This window comes from Oncorhynchus kisutch, linkage group LG15, assembly GCF_002021735.2.
Source record: "Oncorhynchus kisutch isolate 150728-3 linkage group LG15, Okis_V2, whole genome shotgun sequence".
NCBI lineage: Eukaryota > Metazoa > Chordata > Actinopteri > Salmoniformes > Salmonidae > Oncorhynchus > Oncorhynchus kisutch.
In genome coordinates, this window is record NC_034188.2 from 28,869,181 (window position 1) to 28,884,429 (window position 15,249).

The following is a 15,249-nucleotide window of genomic DNA, read 5'->3' on the forward strand; positions in this document are numbered from 1 at the left end:
GCATGGTAACTACAGTACATTCGGAAAGTATTCAGACCCCTTGACTTTTTCCACATTTTGTTACATTACAGCTTTATTCTAAAATGGATTCAATACATTTTTTTCTTGTCAATCTACACACAATATCCCATAATGACATAGCAAAAGCAGGTTCTTAGACATTTTTGCAAATTTATGTTCCATTCATCTTTCCCTCGATCCTGACTAGTCTCCCAGTCCCTGCCGCTGAAAAACATCCCCACAGCATGAGGCTGCCACCACCACCCCATAGGTATGGTGCCAGGCGTGACGCTTGGCATTCAGAACTATTCAAATAGTTCAATCTTGGTTTCATCAGACTAGAGAATCTTGTTTCTCATTTTTAGAATAAGGCTGTGGAAAAAGGGAAGGGGCCTGAATTCTGGAAAATGTTGAAAAAGGGAAGGGGCCTGAATACTTTCTGAATAATGCACTGTACATGCTAAATACTGGAATCCCAAGCTTTATACCCGCCACGTCCTCAGAGGAAATAGGCCTACCACAGAACATCACAATTTCAGTAACACTAACACAACTTGAATGTGTTAAGCTGTTCTACACTCAGTTGCTGGCCTCCTGCTGCAGTCTCATTTACTGGCTTGTATTTCTTCTTTTTTCACAGGGAAATGATAGAGCAAATAACCAGTTTTGGGAATCTATTCTGAAAATATAGTTTACCAACCGACCAACTACTTCACTTCACACTGGAATAAGCTAAGCTACACTAAAGCTGCCTTAAGGAAAATACAATTGACTGAACTAAAGTTACTTTTAAAAACTAGTTCACTACAGCCAAATTCACTTTGTGAAGAATTTCCGTAAATCCGAAATGTCATAGACTACAAATTACAAGAACAGATCAGTTTTGAGTCATATGTTAAAAGAATGTGTCATTTAACCTATTAAACACAAAAACAATGTTTCAAGTGAGAATTAGGCAGGTTCAGTAAGTAGCTAAACTGCTACATGGCAAAAAGTAATTAACTACTGAAAACACTACCTAGATTTAGTTCAACTACCACCAAGCTACTGCAGAATGTAGTTCTTTTACTAGTTGAACTGCAGAATGTAGTTATTTTACTAGTTGAACTGCAGAATGTAATTATTTTACTATTTGAACTGCAGAATGTAGTTATTTTACTAGTTGAACTGCAGAATGTAATTATTTTACTAGTTGAACTGCAGAATGTAGTTATTTTACTAGTTGAACTACAGAATGTAATTATTTTACTAGTTGAACTGCAGAATGTAGTTATTTTACTAGTTGAACTGCAGAATGTAGTTATTTTACTAGTTGAACTGCAGAATGTAGTTATTTTACTAGTTGAACTGCAGAATGTAGTTATTTTACTAGTTGAACTGCAGAATGTAATTATTTTACTAGTTGAACTGCAGAATGTAATTATTTTACTATTTGAACTACAGAATGTAATTATTTTACTAGTTGAACTGCAGAATGTAATTATTTTACTAGTTGAACTGCAGAATGTAGTTATTTTACTAGTTGAACTACATGTACCCTCTAAAAAGTAAAGGTTACTGGAGTATCCTTTAGGCGTTCTTCAAATTGAAACTGTGGGGGAACCTCTACAAGTTCTTTTAATTACCCTTTAAACCTCTTTTTAATGGATCCTCAAAGAACCTTTTGAAGAACCGTTTGGGGTACATTTTTTAACTATACCCCTCCCCTATTATTATTATAAATAATGATATGCGTAACAATAAAATAATATTTTAGTTGTCAGTGTTTATTATGATTTTAGTGCAAAGCAGAATTTAAGAGAAATCTAATATGAGTTAAACTCCCAGGAGAGCCCCAAGTCCATTGACATATCTGATATTGGCAGAAAGCGTAAATTCTTGTTAATCTAACTGCACTGTCCAATTTACAGTAGCTATTACAGGGAAAGAATACCATGCTATTGTTTGAGGAGAGTGCCCAGTTTTGAACATGAAAAGTTATTAATAAACAAATCAGGCACATTTGGGCAGTCTAGATACAACATTTTGAACAGAAATACAATGGTTCATTGGATCAGTCTAAAACGTTGCACATGCACTACTGCCATCTAGTGGCAACAATCTAAATTGCACCTGGGCTGGAATAATACATTATGGCCTTTCTCTTGCATTTCAAAGACGGTACTAAATAAATAAAAACATTTTTTTTTCTTTGTGTTATATTTTACCAGCTCCAATGTGTTATATTCTACAACATTCCTTTCACATTTCCACAAACTTCAAAGTGTTTCCATTCAAATGGTACCAAGAATATGCATATCCTTGCTTCAGGGCCTGAGCTACAGGCAGTTAGATTTGTCATTTTAGGAGAAAATTGAAAAAAAGAGTCTTGATCCTTAAGAGGTTCATCAACACGTCAGAGGATATACCCTGGGAAATGTTCTTGTTACTTACAACCTCATGCTAATCGCATTAGCCTACGTTAGCTCAACCGTCCCGAGGGGACCCACTGATCCTGAAGAAGTTTTATGATGTTTATGTTCTCCGTATCCATAGACAGGGTGATTTTGCAGTGCATGGTGTAGGGAGGGTGAAGTCTGTGAATCAAAAAGTCATTATACAGATGATTAACAAAATATGCACACGACAGTATTCAAACCTTGTTTTTTGTGGTGAATGTGAATGAAAAAACTGTTTTGATAATGGTTTTCATACACATACCATGTCCATAATGTAGAGGCCTATGGGATATTCATAGACGAGGTAAGGGAAGAGAATGGTAAATGTGAGCTGTAAAACATACCAATACCAAATGACATACCTGTATATGCCTCCTTGTCTGTATATCTGCAGATAGACACAAAAGTGAGCGGTTCAGTCATCTGCACCAATACAGCCAGCCTTCAACATATTCTAATAGCCTACATATTCTTACCTCTGTTGATTGATATGCATTGTATTGTATCCATTTTCTCTTTTAGAAAGATTTGCACAAATATGAAAAGATAGATGGTATCATCATAAAACAATATACAGTTGAAGTCGGAAGTTTACATACACTTAGGTTGAAGTCTTAAAACTCATTTTTCAAACACTCCACACATTTCTTGTTAGCAAACTAAAGTTTTGGCAAGTCGGTTAGGACATCTACTTTGTGCATGACACAAGTCATTTTTTCAACAATTGTTTACAGACAGATTATTTCACTTATAATTCACTGTATCACAATTCCAGTGGGTCAGAAGTTTACATACACTAAGTTGACTGTGCCAAAGAACACCATCCCAACTGTGAAGCACGGAGGGGCAACATCATGTTGTGGGGGTGCTTTGCTGCAGGAGGGACTGGTGCACTTCACAAAATAGATGGCATCATGAGGCGGGAAAGTTATGTGGATATATTGAACCAACATCTCAAAACATCAGTCAGGAAGTTAAAGCTTGGTCGCAAATGGTTCTTCCAAATGGACAATGACCCCAAGCATACTTCCAAAGTTGTGGCAAATGGCTTAAGGACAACAAAGTCAAGGTATTGGAGGGCTATCACAAAGCCCTGATCTCAATCCTATATAAAATGTGTGGACAGAACTGAAAAAGCGTGTGCGAGCAAGGAGGCCTACAAACCTGACTCAGTTGCACCAGCTCTGTCAGGAGGAATGGGACAACATTTTTGTGGAAGGCTACCCGAAACGTTTGACCCAAGTTAAACAATTTAAAGGCAATGCTACCAAATACTAATTGAGTGTATGTAAACTTCTGTCCCACTGGGAATGTGATGAAAGAAATAAAACCTGAAATAAATCATTCTCTCTACTATTATTCTGACATTTTTGAAGAATAAAATGTATCTAGCTTCAAGATATCGTTCAACTATCTTGTGGATGTTATGGACTATCGGTCCTTGCATGTCAAGCCCTATCTTTGAATTTGATGGGGGTAACGTTTCCTAAGCCCATCCCTCAGCTGTATATCAAAACAAGTGGAAGGGACTCCCTTTTGTTGTTTTCTGAATTGTAGGCTAGCTTTAAAGATGCTCTATGCAGAAATCGCTCCAGAATTTCCAGGTTGCTAAAATTCTAATAGTTTGCCTAATTTCAGTTTATGTGGCAAAATAAGCAGGTATAGTGTCGAGAATCATTGCACCATCAAAACCGCTGTGAAATATATTTTCCATAAGCAAACAATATTGTTTGAAGCTGGTGTACAAAACCTAAAGTAAAAGATACAAAAACTAATGTTAAGAATGTGAAGCATAGAAATAGCGCACAGAGGAGATCTACTGCTTCTTAGACTTGCTTTCAATCACAATTTGTAAATTTGGTCGGATCACCCAAAAAGTTACATATTTCAGCTTTAAGGTTTAGAGCTAATCGTCACTTAGGGTGACGTCTCATAATGAGTTTTTATATGGCTATATCCCTATAGTTGGAAAATGTGTGATAGCAGTGCAGCAATGGTAGCATTCTGTGTTAGCACGCTTTCTTTCATCCTTCCATCCCATTACTTTTCCCATAGGGATTTTACCTTGTGGCAAACAATGTCAGTATACAACAAGTTACTGCTCACATATCCCCTTTAATCATATATCATTGGAAAGCTAAGATTCACAGCTGTACGTCATACACATTTTCGGAATGTTCAGGTCAACAGACCTTTGACCTCAAGGGTACATATCAGAATTACCTGTAGAAATGGCTTTAAAAAAGGAAACCCTGATACATTTTAAACTTTGTTTGCCAAATGGTTCTGAAAGGTCATGAAATTAGCTTTTATATGTGATATAATCAACTTAGAAAGCATCAGTTATAACTATTGTTTATAAATCGCCCATATTGTGCCATTGACATTAGAATGTTGGACGCTTACCCACTGGACACACACTGGTTAAATAACATTGTTTCCACGTCATTTCAATGAAATGACGTTGAACAGATGTTGAATTGACGTCTGTGCCCAGTGGGTAGCAATAGAACTCCCTAAAGGGGTGGAGCTATGTTTTTGGATTGTACCTTTTGGAACCAAATTTCACACACAGCTAGAACAGGAAAGATGTGTAGATACAGGGCCATCATAGGATTCACACATTAACCTCACAGAAGCCTTTTTCCAATATGGCCGCCAAACAACTCAATGGGGTCTTATTGGATCAATTTCGTATGACCATACCGGTATGAAATAATTGTAGTACGCCCAATAATATCTTGTAAATGTTCATAGTGATGTAGAATACATAACCAAATGAGCCATATATATCTAAAGATGATAAATTATTCACAGAATTAAGAATGACCCCAAATAGCTGTCTAATTCATTGATTTCTGAAGATGTTATGATCAGTAATTGCAATATGGCATCTTTAAACATGTAAAATGGATATGTAAATGTTAATAGTCATGGATGTGAGCCGAATGATATACTTAAGCAATAAGGCACCTCAGGGGTTTGTGACATATGGCCAATATGCCACGGCTAAGGGCATGTCAGCCAATCAGCATTCAGGGCTCGAACCACTCAGTTTGTAAAATGTTATATTAGCTGTTTTCATAAAACAGAGGACTAGAAACTTGCTGCAAACATTACAGCGATCAAACATTTTGAAATTGCACCTTCTATATTCTACTATTCTCACTCCCATAAGTAAGTTGGGACCCTGACTTAAAATGTAATGTGTGTATTCTTTAATGGTCTAGGGGCCTCTTAGCAGCCATTGGGCCTTAAGCGGCCACTAATGTCGCTTGCCCGGCCCTGAACTTGCCCCTCAACCTCATAATCTTACATATGGTTGCTTTCAATCATAACAGGAGTAACTTGCTTAATTGCTTAAACATAACTTTTTCATCACCCAGCACATCAGATCACATAGGACACAGTGTACTCACAGGTCTCAGTAACTCAATTCAACCCCACTCTCTGTACCAGCACATCAGATCACATAGGACACAGTGTACTCACAGGTCTCAGTAACTCAATTCAACCCCACTCTCTGTACCAGCACATCAGATCACATAGGACACAGAGTACTCACAGGTCTCAGTAACTCAATTCAACCCCACTCTCTGTACCAGCACATCAGATCACATAGGACACAGTGTACTCACAGGTCTCAGTAACTAAATTCAACCCCACTCTCTGTATCAGCACATCAGATCACATAGGACACAGTGTACTCACAGGTCTCAGTAACTCAATTCAACCCCACTCTCTGTACCAGCACATCAGATCACATAGGACACAGAGTACTCACAGGTCTCAGTAACTCAATTCAACCCCACTCTCTGTACCAGCACATCAGATCACATAGGACACAGTGTACTCACAGGTCTCAGTAACTCAATTCAACCCCACTCTCTGTATCAGCACATCAGATCACATAGGACACAGAGTACTCACAGGTCTCAGTAACTCAATTCAACCCCACTCTCTGTACCAGAACATCATGGCACAGAAGTGAAAGTAGTAGAATTTGCTTTGCTGGGTATCCACTCCCTATCAGCTAACGTCATAGACACGACAGTTACCAGAAACCAGACATTACAACAATATACCTATGTTTTATAACAGAAAGACAATAAACAATCTTGACGTTATAATGAAGTGTATATAACATGGAGACTGAAGAAACAACTTTTTTTTAGCATTATGATGTGATTGCTTGTATTAGAACTGTTACTTCGACCGGATCCTCGAGTCTCCTCTTCTACCTTCACAAAGTCAACTTGCATTTGAAAATCACTGTACCACTGTCTTCACTGTATAAAGTCAACTTGGAGCTATTTCTCTGTCCATATCATAACAATCCTCCCCTCCTGCAGACAGGTGATGATAGACTCCCCCAGCCGCCCTCCCGTGAAATAAAAAGACCCTGGCAATTTTCCACAGCAGTCTCACCCCAGCCTCTCTCTTGTCTGTGCAAATTACATGTTTCCCACTACTCTGTGACTCCTGGGGTGATTATAGCGTGCTTCGGGCTCCTGCAGGCAGCTCACCGTGCACTAATAAGACCAGAGACAGGCTTCCCCAGTGTGCAAATGTGAGAGATTTCACTCCCAGACACATCATACCTCAGCATGACATTCACTTCCCTGAAGAGGATGATGACTGCTCAGGCTGAACTCCTTCCTGAGGAGGAATCTGGTATTAACATGTCAGAGGAGTTTCACCAGTTATGTATCAGTAAAGACAATGTACTATTTGTTACCCAAACGCCTCATCTCTTTAACACTGGTTGGTTATGAAACAAGTAACCATGGCAGCGTTTATACAGACAGCCCAATTCTGATCTTTTTTTCACTAATTGGTCTTTTGACCAATCAGATCAGCTCTGAAAAACAGCTGGTGTGAAAAGATCTGATGTGACTGGTCAAAAGACCAATTAGTGGAAAAAAAGATCAGAATTGTGCTGCTGCATCCTAAGATCCTCCCCTCTGTATTGACTCAATACATTATAGAAAGTCAGATAAAGGGATATATGACCAATCAACATTTGTTTTTTTTGTGTGTAAACCACACAAAAAATGTAAATTGTTGTAAAGACATCTGATGTGTCCCCTAATTGAGTGAGTGTCCCTTAATTGTCATGGGTCTGTGGCATCCATCTGTGCCCGGTTCAGGTGGAGAGAGATGAGAGATGTCTGCCCTCTGCTGGATATACAGGGTAGTAGTGACAATAGGCTCCATAGGGACAAATGGGGATCAACTGTTTTTAAACTGAGGCATACAGGGGGCTCACTGGTCATACACTTTGTCCTTTGAGTGGTTGACTACTTCCATGAGGTGAGTAGTGTCAGGCGTACACGACCCTACTACAATCACGACCTGCCACGCACACCTGAACGTTACCAAGCTCATGGTATGGGTGACTGGAGGGGGTAAACTCATTGTGTTGCATAATTTATGGTCCATATTATCTTAGATCTACACAAGCGCCTGTTTGGAAACAAAGCAGTCATTAAATAAATGATTTTGAAGAGAAAAATGATTCCAGGCCTGTGGATCCAGAGCGAGGCCTTTGTCACGGACACCCCTGGAGTCTGATTTCAGACTGATGAATAAGACGTGATGGTTCCTCTGGTTCTATTTAGTGGAAAGATGAGGATAGGAAGGGTGAATGGAGTTCAGAGACAACAGTGATTGGTGTGTGTACTGTTCATTTGCACACATTTTACACTTGCAGTTACATTTGAAGCAATTTAATACATTTTATGTTTTTAATTTCAAATGTCTTTGTCTGTCTGTAAGGAGATGACAAGCAAGAGTGAAATGATTTGACTTCAGTAATGTTATATAACAGTCCAATAGTCTTTCTTCCATTGTTGTCATGGCGCCTTGCCGATAATCAGAATGCTCATGAGGAAGACCATGATGAAGAAGATCCACATAAAATAACCTATCCATCACCCTGGCAACCTTCTTCCACTCTGCCTGGTGGCGCAAGAGGCCCTCTGCCACCAGAAGCAGATGGCGATGTACTCCACGTTCCGCACCAGCTTGGAGTCCACCCCGGGTAAGCTGATGCCATGACTACAGAACACACAGGGGTCAAAGGTTACTGAGGCCACCACAGCAGCGACCACGGTTGCCTTTTCAACCTCTGGACAGCATGGAAGCGCCTCCTTACAGCGATCCCCCAGGGAGAGGTTCCCGTTGGACTCAAAACCTTCGTACTTGGAGCTGGGTCTTCTAATCTCTGGTGATGTGATGTTGGGGGTCAAGGCTTGGGGTGACGTTGAGGTCCAGGGGTTTGGGATCCGGAGTGTTTGTGGCGGTACTGGTTCTCTCGCCCGCTGTGGCCTCCCAGTTTCCCATTGGCCTGGTGGTGGGGCTGAAGATGGTGTGGTGGAAGTTGTCCAGTCCATAGTGTGAGGAGGAAGAGGAGGGGGAAGAGGTGGCAGGGACACAGTTCTCTCTCTCACCTAGTAGACCAAGATGATCTTGGACATGTAGTTGATGATGAGGACTTTGGCCCAATGGGGGACGGGTTTGGCGTCGGCACAACAGAAATGGATGTTCATGATGAAGACGGTGAGAGCTGTGGAGGCTGTGATCATTGTCATGGTAGCGACGTACTACTTTCCTGTGTGACAGACAGAAGAGAGGAAAACAACTTCATGTAAATACATGGATTCTGTGTGTGTGTGTGTGTGTCTGCACTCACCAATAAGGGGTACATAATCAGACGACGGCATTCTCTCGGCCACCATGAGCTGGAACACGGTCAAGGCCAGGGACACCTTCTCCCCAGAGTCAGCTGGCAGGTAGAAGCCCAGCGGGGCCAGGAAGGAGATGAGGAAGTGGGGCAGAAGGTTAAAGATGTAGAAGGAGGAGCGGCGTTGTAGCAGGACGGTGTAGGTGATATCAGGATAGGGATCGGAGAAACAGCCGTACATGATGACGATCTTGGTGGCCGGCATGCCGTGGCATTCCCACTTCACGTTCTCCACGAAGTCCGGCAGGTCCTCACTGTCCATGCCCATGGCTATGTCAACCTGGGAAGAGACATCGGAATAGAGGGTGAAATACAGTAGGAGTGTAACAGTGGTGTTTCAGAGCATGTATAATGCACACACACACAATGACTTTGTCTGCATTGCTAATGGCAGAATGACATCACCACATACAGGACTGTGTGTCTGCCTGTCTGTGGTAGGGCAGTCTGAAGCAGTAGGACAGGGTGTCTGCCTGTCTGTGGTAGGGCAGTCTGAAGCAGTAGGACAGGGTGTCTGCCCGTCTGTGGTAGGGCAGTCTGAAGCAGTAGGACAGGGTGTCTGCCTGTCTGTGGTAGGGCAGTCTGAAGCAGTAGGACAGGGTGTCTGCCCGTCTGTGGTAGGGCAGTCTGAAGCAGTAGGACAGGGTGGGTCTGCCTGTCTGTGGGAGGGTAGTCTGAAGCACAAAGTAGGACAGGGTGTGTCTGCCTGTCTGTGGTAGGGCAGTCTGAAGCAGTAGGACAAGGACAGGGTGTGTCTGCCTGTCTGTGGTAGGGCATTCTGAAGCAGTAGGACAAGGTGTGTCTGCCTGTCTGTGGTAGGGCAGTCTGAAGCAGTAGGACAGGGTGTGTCTGCCTGTCTGTGGTAGGGCATTCTGAAGCAGTAGGACAAGGACAGGGTGTGTCTGCCTGTCTGTGTTAGGGCAGTCTGAAGCAGTAGGACAAGGTGTGTCTGCCTGTCTTTCTTTCAGGCTCACCAAGTTGTCACCATTTAACTTTTATACTGACACAGGAGACAGTCTAAATAACAAAGTATGTGTGTGTGTGTGTGTGTGTCTGGGTGAGTGTGTGTGTGTGTGTGGTGTGTGGGTGCCCATCCTGTACACCTTGTTGCCGTTGTATGTCCAGGAGAGAAATGTGAGGTTGCACTCCTGGCTGTGGAAGGGGAAGTAGGAGACGACCACCACAAAGGAGCTCAAATTCAAATTACAATTCATGCACCAACAGTTATTGTTGGTAAGGGAGGTTGTTTCTAGATAGTAGAAATGATTATGGTTTAGAGGCTGTACTGTACAGTATATCTGTGTCACGTACGGGTGTACTTGTTATAGAGGACGAGGTCAGGCCTCCACACCAGACTGCTGGGGATCCGGATGACCTCCAGGCCATCATAGTCCTCCTTGTTCCACCTCAGGTAGGCATCGTGCCACATCTGACGGATCCACAGCTATCAATACCTGGTTCCTCTCATCCTGCACACACAGACACAGATATAAACACACACACAGACAGACACAGCTACTGTATAAACACACACACACACACACACACACATAGATGCAGGTGCCCACATACCGCAGACACATGCACACAGCAGTCACACACACACACAAGACATGTGGACATACACAGATAAGGACAATATACTAGCGAACAGTCTTATTCTTCTTGTCATTGTCTCTCTCATTAACCCACTAAAGTCTCAGAATAGCTTTCATACAGTGAAATTCAGACCCAGCTATCTGTCAATATCAGGTGGATGAGGAGTTTAGATGTGGGGGGGGGGGGGTTGTCACTGCCAGAACCTGACACATTGCTTGACCAAAGCATGGAACCAAGGAGTAATGGGAAACTCAAAACACACACACACACACACACACACTTAGTCTGTCTGCATTTCAAAGTGATATCATCCCAGAGACACGGAGTGAGTTGGCAGTAGGACAGCTCTCTTTAGAGAGCACTGGACAAGGTACACTTAGTAACACACACACACACAAATGGGAGGTTGACACTCCACTGGGCTGAAAGAGTATATGGCTGCTAACTGTAGGCCTGTACAGTCTCTCATACACATCAACAGAGGAACCAATTGGGTAGCTAATACAGCATGTTCAATGTACAGTACTTGTGCCTTGCATACATAGGTAAAAGAACAGGTGAGTCACAGAGTTGACGGACTATACGTGTCTTAGCAATGAGCAGAACAGCGCTGGCTGCTGCCTGGTTCCTCTGATCTAAAGTACATGATCTCTCTCTACGATATCTCTCAGAAGAGTTATCCTCTGTATACGTACACACAGTATTTGATCAGGGGATATACATTTTGTCAAAGCCTCATTGTGAGAAGCCGGTCATAGATTACCAGTGGTCCTCTACTCGTCGCTGAGACCTAGTCAGTAATCTCTGAGACATGCCTTTGATCTGGGAGAGAGTGATCTGCACGGTGACGTTCAGGGCTGTGTCTGTGTCCTCCACCGGCCACAGGGCTTTGTCTGTGTCCTCCACTGGCCACAGGGCTTTGTCTGTGTCCTCCACTGGCCACAGGGCTTTGTCTGTGTCCTCCACTGGCCACAGGGCTGTGTCTGTGTCCTCCACTGGCCACAGGGCTTTGTCTGTGTCCTCAACTGGCCACAGGGCTTTCGAGTAGTTCTCCATCAGGTCAGTGAGCAGCTGCTGTGCGTACTGGCCCTGGGCCGAGTGGGCCACTACAATAGGAGAATAGAAGTCAGTCTTATTTGTGAAAGAATACAGAAGGTAGGCCAATTTGTTGTATGTATTGTATGTATGTATGTATGTATGTACAGTCGTGGCCAAAAGTTGAGAATGACACGAATATTCATTTTCACAAAGTTCATTTTCACAAAGTTTGCTGCCTCAGTGTCTTTAGATATTTTTGTCAGATGTTACTATGGAATACTGAAGTATAATTACAAGCATTTCATAAGTGTTAAAGGCTTTATTGACACTTACATGAAGTTGATGCTAAGAGTCAATATTTGCAGTGTTGACCCTTCTTTTTCAAGACCTCTGCAATCCGCCCTGGCATGCTGTCAATTAACTTCTGGGCCACGTCCTGACTGATGGCAGCCCATTCTTGCATAATCAATGCTTGAAGTTTGTCAGAATTTGTGGGTTTTTGTTTATCCACCTGCCTCTTGAGGATTGACCACAAGTTCTCAATGGGATTAAGGTTTGGGGAGTTTCCTGGCCATGGACCCAAAAGATCAATGTTTTGTTTCCTAATCCACTTAGCTATCGCTTTTGCCTTATGGCAAGGTGCTCCATCATGCTGGAAAAGGCATTGTTCGTCACCAAACTGTTCCTGGATGGTTGGGAGAAGTTGCTCTCGGAGGATGTGTTGGTACCATTCTTTATTCATGGCTGTGTTAGGCAAAATTGTGAGTGAGCCCACTCCCTTGGCTGACAAACAACCCCACACATGAATGGTCTCAGGATGCTTTACTGTTGGCATGACATAGGACTGATGGTATGGCTCACCTTGTCTTCTCCAGACAAGCATTTTTCCGGATGCCCCAAACAATCGGAAAGGGGATTCATCAGAGAAAATGACTTTACCCCAGTCCTCAGCAGTCCTATCCCTGTACCTTTTGCAGAATATCAGTCTGTCCCTGATGTTTTTCCTGGAGAGAAGTGGCTTCTTTGCTGCCCTTCTTGACACCAGGCCATCCTCCAAAAGTCTTCACCTCACTGTGCGTGCAGATGCACTCACACCTGCCTGGTGCCATTCCTGAGCAAGCTCTGTACAGGTGGTGCCCCGATCCCGCAGCTGAATCAACTTTAGGAGACGGTCCTGGCGCTTGCTGGACATTCTTGGGCGCCCTGAAGCCTTCTTCACAACAATTGAGCCTCTCTCCTTGAAGTTCTTGATGATCCGATAAATGGTTGATTTAGGTGCAATCTTACTGGCAGCAATATCCTTGCCTGTGAAGTCCTTTTTGTGCAAAGCAATGATGACGGCACGTGTAACTATGGATGACAGAGGAAGAACAATGATTCCAAGCACCACCCTCCTTTTGAAGCTTCCAGTCTGTTATTCGACCTCAATCACCATGACAGAGTGATCTCCAGCCTTGTCCTCGTCAACACTCACACCTGTGTTAATGAGAGAATTACTGACATGATGTCAACTGATCCTTTTGTGGCAGGGCTGAAATGCAGTGGAAATGTTTTGGGGGGATCCAGTTCATTTGCATGGCAAAGAGGGACTTTGCAATTAATTGCAATTCATCTGATCACTCTTCATAACATTCTGGAGTATATGCAAATTGCCGTCATACAAACTGAGGCAGCAGACTTTGTGAAAATTAATATTTGTGTCATTCTCAAAACTTTTGCCCGACTGTAGGCTACTTCCTCTGCCAAGGGGTCTAATAATTTATGGCACGGGTGGCATGGTATTAGCCCCATGGAATGCTGGTTCAAGCCTCCCTCCATTGTTACCCACTCAATGGACCGAATAGCCCACATTGGGGAAGGGTCCTGCCTCGAGAGTTGTCTGGGGTGTGGATAGATGTGACGCCTTGGTCGCAAGTGCAAGGCGCATCCCGCGTAATCCAATGCGTAAAATGAGCTCAATGGGACGTTTTAAATATAAAAGCAACAATGTCAATCTAGGTCAGAAATAAAACTGTTAATATAATTTAAAATAAGACAGACATACGTTTCCATTTCCATGGGCTTAACTCCATTGTAGGATTTCCCAAACACGTCCTAAGTACAGCTAATGTCACTGACTTACCATCGAGCAAAAACATCGCAAAGCACACAATTGGAAACATCTTCCGCGTTTAGGATTAATGTCCAGAAGGAACCAGGAGGAAGTTGGATCAACACACCCGCTCCTTTGTTTAAATCCATCCAGGTTTGCATGGCGTCCATTCAACCCCAATTGAACTAAATTGCTTATAACAGCCCTCCTCGCGCTTTAGGGCAGCAGAGGTTGCATGCCCGCTCAGATACGGAATAGGACCCCGGCTATCACGTAGAAGGCAGAGACCGGGGAAACCAGATCAAATCAAATCAAACCAGATGCCCCCGGACCATAGGCACAACACACAGGATGTATTCAGCTGTAAATCAAACTATTGGCAGGTGTGCTCGCGAGGCAGACACTGGTTGAAGCAGAAGGTTCAATGTAATAGGCTTAGGCCTACCAATTTGTTGATCAATGGGCTTGGATATCAGGTTTGGATAGGGCATAGGAATGGTTTGTGTGATTTTAACCTCAGGGTAATCAAATGGTTAGGCCTACAATTTCCAATCAAATACAAAGACTGGATGTGGGTTTTGGTTGCCTTGGAGGGCCCTTAGGAGACCTGGGTAATGGGGCATTGAGGGAATAGATGGTGCAGGATTATATCTGGGTGGTATAACCAGTAGACATGTTCCTATGAGGGTATTCAAGTCCAAAACATAGGGTTGTCTTCTTCACAAAATCTAAAGCTGGGACCTAAGCTGTTGCCACCCTGACACTTACTCAGATCACATCTCACTTTACTAAGTATCACCTACACTAAATCCCAGAGCTTTTCTCAGCTCTGGCAGAAGACTTTGGTGGTGTGTCAGGGGTGAGATATTCATCAAGGTAACAAAGAGAGATACAAAACAAGCTTTTGTGACTTGGGAAACCTGAGGTTGGCTTTGTCTGTATCTCGATAGCAGGTGTCGCTGTGCAGCAGGGGAGTCTGCATGGGTCGCAATAGGGAAACTAAGGCCTAACTCCAGCCCCCAGACACAGTAGGCCTATTTACACACAGACTGATACAAGCTTGTGTGTAAGGGCATTCTTCCCAGTGCAGGCATGCTGCAATATGGGTATCGGAGAGCACTGCCAGGTTCACTCCTGTGTTAAAAGATGGACTTGTTGGCAAGGCTGGCTCAGACACAACACGCTACATACCCTGCCATCTGGTTGTGTTCAGCCTAATAACTCTCGCCTGACTACACAAACAATATGCTCTGTGGCTTTTCTCAAACAAGAACTGATAGCCCATTGTACAATGTGTTAATCTAGTTCATGCTCCGATCCACTAGCATGTGGGGTTT

General features: G+C 43.0%; 1 pseudogene; it reads right to left on the bottom strand.

The window, feature by feature from the left end:
* Positions 1 to 8,151: 8,151 nt before the first annotated feature.
* LOC109904703 (neuronal acetylcholine receptor subunit alpha-9-II-like) lies at positions 8,152 to 14,269 on the bottom strand (annotated as a pseudogene).
* Between the last annotated feature and the right edge of the window lie 980 nt (positions 14,270 to 15,249).